Here is a 4,594-nt window from a genome sequence, read left to right on the forward strand (position 1 = left end):
TGAGCTCCAGGGCCCAATTCTTTTCTGGAACTCTCATTTTGATCTTTCTTGGTCTTTCTCTCTGGGAGGTTGGAAAAACAAAGAGAGCACCAATCAAAAGGGTGAGAAATGAGGACAATCTAAGGGAAGGGTACTAGGCATGAGAGTTTAAGCTTCTCAAATGACCTATAGACTGGCAGCTGTGCTCATCAGATATGGGATCAGGAACCCATTTGAGCTTGTGACAGGTGAATCCAAGTTTTAATTCTCTGCAGTTTAGATGTCATTGGTGTGTTGAGGATGACCAGATGTGGAACTGTCCAGAGTGGCTTGAATGCCTATGGGAGAGAAGCTTTCAAATAAACCCAATCTCCTACTAACATTGTTTGAGTGATAAAATTAGTAGAGGGCCAAGGGAGAATATGATCAGTGTGTTCTTAGAGAAGGTGCATCAAGGGAATGAGAAAGGGTAAATAGTTATAGAGTAGGGCTCATTGGAGAGACGCTAATTTCCTAGAAGAAAGGGATAGTCATACAATAACTTAAACGGGCCGAGAAAGGGAGGGGTTCAGGGTGTGACTTGAATATGAGTGAGTGAGGGAGGTCAAAGTTTAGTGCAAGGAAAGTAGAGTTCAGAAGACAGTTTTGAGAAATGAATCTTAAGTTCGCTTCCCCTTTCCCTGAGGACTGGTATCAATAGTGAATGTGGAGGTGCTATTGTACCCTTAAGGCTCTGGAGATTATCTTGGTGACTTTGGAAATGAATACAGGACTATTATCTGATTGTATGGATCTAGGAAGTCCAAATCTAGATAAAATGTCATTTGTGAGGTAAGAAGAGACCACTTCTGCCATCTCAGCTATAGCAAGGGAAGCTTCTAACCATCCTGAAAAGTATCAACCATAGTAAGAAGATTATTATCTCTTTTGTTAGGAGGCATGTGTGTGAAATCTATCTGCTAGTCCTCCCCTGGAAAAGTACCAAAAATTTGTTTGAGTTAAATGAGTTGCAAGGATCCCTATGAGTAGGTTTAAGTGTAGTTAGAGAATTCTTGGGTGATATGCTTAAGGAGGACAGAAAGGCTTGGGTAAAGAAAGTGGGTTGGAGGAGTCAATACAGAAGTTGAGGCCCAATGTGAAAAGATTTGTGAATAGCCTTCATGAAGGACTTTGCTTGCAGGTCAGGGAGACAGTATCCAACATTCTGCAACAGAAGCCAGACCTAAGGACCCATAAAAGCTCCCATAGATTGGAGAGCCTGTTATTGGAACACAGAATGGATGGGGATTAGGCTCAGAAGGGCTAGAAAGAGAATAGAGGAAGGAGGGTAGGAATGTTGGCTTGCCTCTTTAGTACCCTTGTCAGTGAAAACATTTCCCAAGTCTATATCATTAGTAGGGGCCTAGTAACCCCGATAGTGAATAATTGCTCCTTACTTAGGAAGATAAGAGACTTTTTGCAGCTTTAGAATTAAAGAAACATTGATAATAGATTTGCCTCTGGTATTGAGAAAAAACCCTCTCTCCTGCCAAATGGAAGCATGGTGGTGTAGAATGTGGAAAGCATACTTCAAATTTGTGTATTTATTGATGGTTTTGTCTCACGATATGGTGAGGCCTCTAGTGAGGGCTATGGGCGATGACATGTGAGAAGTAGTGCTTAGTGGTAGAGGGACAAATTCTAAAACCTGATCCGAGGAGACCAAAGCATCAACTGTTTGGCAGGGATAAGTAGAGCTAAGGTGAGCTTCCATCTATAAACAAACTATAGTCAGAATGTGTCAGAGGCAAAACAGAAAGTTGGCAATTTCCATAGCTAAGAGTTTCCAGTGACACTAGATGGGAATGGGTGAGGATATCGGCCTTGGGAAGGAGTGTAACATGGTTACATAGAGAGCAGAAGCAAATGAGATAGCAGGGTTTTTAGGACAGTTTTGTGAAAAAGCTGAAGCTTAGAAGGGGACAGAGTATAGAGACTCTTGTGTGATAGAAAGTCATTCAGCTGATGTGATGAAAGGACAGAGAGAGTGCCAACAAAAGTGAGGTTGGAAGCCTCCTGGACCATACGGGAGGCTACTGCTGGGACTCATAAGGAAGATTGCCATTCCCTACCTGTTGTATTTAGATGTTTGGAAAGGTAGGCAACAAGGGCAAAAGGGGACCCTCTCATTTGTCTAAAAACTCCAAGAGCCATTCACCAATTTTCAGAAGTATATAGAATATAGTGTTAGTCAAGATCAGGGAAAGCCAGGGCAGGGGGCTGCAGGAGAGCATTTCAAAAGGAAGAGAAAGCCAGGCATGACAGGCCTAGAAGTATCTAGAGCAGTGGTTCTCAAACTGTGAGTCGAAATCCCTCTGGGGCTCATATATTAGATATCCTCCATATTAGATGTTTACAATGCAATTCATAACAGTAACAACATTACAGTTATGAAGTATCAACAGAATGATTTTATGGTTGGGGGTCACCACAAGAAGAGGAAGTGTATTAATGTTCACAGCATTAGGAAAGTTGAGAACCTCTGATCTATGGAGTCAGTTGTAGGGCCCTTAGCTGCTTCACAGAGAGGCCAAGCAAGAAGAGCTAAGTTAGGAATACACATAATAAGGTACTCTGACAGTCCAAGGAAGGAGAGAATCACATCCTTGGTGGTTGGAGATGTGAGGACCACCCATACTGTCTGCAGTGGAGAGTAAGTTCACAAAAATTAAGGGATAGCAGAAATCCTAGAATACTTCACCTAGGAGACAGAAAGTTGAGCTTTGGAAGTAAAGACTTGGGAACCTTTGTTTCCTAAATAGTTAAGAAGCTGAGCAGTGTGTTTCTGTGACAGCAAGAGTGAGTTGTTGCATAACAACTAAATATAGGAATGAGTGGCTGGGGAGTGAGGCTAAGTAGAGGAGGCCAGTGGCTACAGTCTGGCTGAAAAACTGGAGGCTGTCTTGAAACCCATGGGGGAGGACAGTCTAAGTGAGCTGGAATGATCCACAGGTGTCATATCTTCCCAGGTAAAAGCAAAGAGATCATAAGAATCTCAATGTAAGGAATGTTGAAGAAAGTGTCCTTAAGGTCTAGGACAGAAAAATTAGAGACAGAGGAGGGAATCTGAGAGAGTAGAGTATAGTGGTTAGAGACTACTGGATATATAGGGATGAGAGATACATCAATATCCCTGAGGTCCTGGAATAGGCAGTGAGAACCAGCAGGCTTTAGTACAGACAGGATATGAGTATTATAGAGTGAGTGAATGCACTTTAGAATACCTTTATCAAGAAAATGATGTATGGTAGGTTTTAAGCCTTTCCTATGTTTTAGAGAAATATGGTTTTGAGTGTAAAAGGAATAGGAGGTAGGGTCCCAGAAGAGAATTTTAGTAAAAGGATGATGTTAAGGCCACCAAAGAAGAAGAAGGAGGAGGAGGAGGAGGGGGAGTGGGAGGAGGAGGAAGATGAGGAGGAGGAAGAGGAGGAGGAGGAGGAGGAGTGTCCTATTCTTTGTAGTTAACAAAGGAGTCTGGTAGGGAGAATAATGACTCATTAATGTTAGTAGAGGGTTCATCAGAGGTTCTAAGAATAAAAGTTCCAGAAGGAGAATAGAAAAGAACTGGTTGATAAGAAAAGGAAAAGTGTAACTTAACCATGACATTTCTGCCCAATAATGTTTTGGGCAACTAGGTATAATGAGGAAGAAGTGAGCAATCAGGTGGCCAGAGGTAAAAAATGAGGGGGTCTGTAACCATTTCCTGGTGGGCTAAGAGTCAACACGGAACCCAGACATTTGGAAAGAATAAGTTCAACCTGATTAAGCAGGAAAAATAGAACAAGTAGCTCCCAAATCTATGATCAAGGGCTGGTTGATTCTTCAATATGATGAGCATTTAACTGTTTTTCTACCAGCTCTTCTAAAGCCTGGAGTTTCTCTGTTGTTAAAGGCCATTGCTGGACCCATACAGGCTTGTCTGTTAACCATTTTAAAGGTAGAGCTATTGGTGTCTTTGGGAGATCATCAGTTGTTGTGCCCTGTTCTTGTATAATATGGATGGCTGGTGACCACTCATTTGAACAATATCTTCTAATATTTCCCTCAGAAACATGTGCTAGTTTATGATTTGTTTCTGAGATTGGAGGGATGTTAATCTGAGTATTCCATTGTTGCAACAATTCTTGACCCCACAGGTTCATAGCTATGTTAGCCACATATGGTTTTAATTTTCTTCTCTGTCCTTCTGGACCTATACATTCCAGCCATCTGGCACTCTGTATCACCTGAGATAATGTCCAAATTCCTAACAGTTGAATGTTTACCTCCTGAAGAGGCCAAGTTGGATGCCAAAATTCTGGTGCAATTATGGTTAACGTCCTCACCTGTGTCTACCAGACCAGACAACAAAACACCATTTATTTTTATCGTTAATTTTGGTCTTTGTTCATTAATAGAAGTTTGCCAAAATTTTTTCTTTATGTTTTCTCCTGAATTTTCTATTCTTTCTGTTTCATCTTCCTGGCCAGCATGATTTATTCCAATAGGCATTTGGTTATTTATTTGCTCTGAGCAGGGGTTTCCTCTATGGCTGCAGGAAAGCTTTGAACTGGATTTGCTATGGGGACCTGCATGA

This window comes from Peromyscus leucopus, chromosome 9 (assembly GCF_004664715.2).
Source record: "Peromyscus leucopus breed LL Stock chromosome 9, UCI_PerLeu_2.1, whole genome shotgun sequence".
Lineage (NCBI taxonomy): Eukaryota > Metazoa > Chordata > Mammalia > Rodentia > Cricetidae > Peromyscus > Peromyscus leucopus.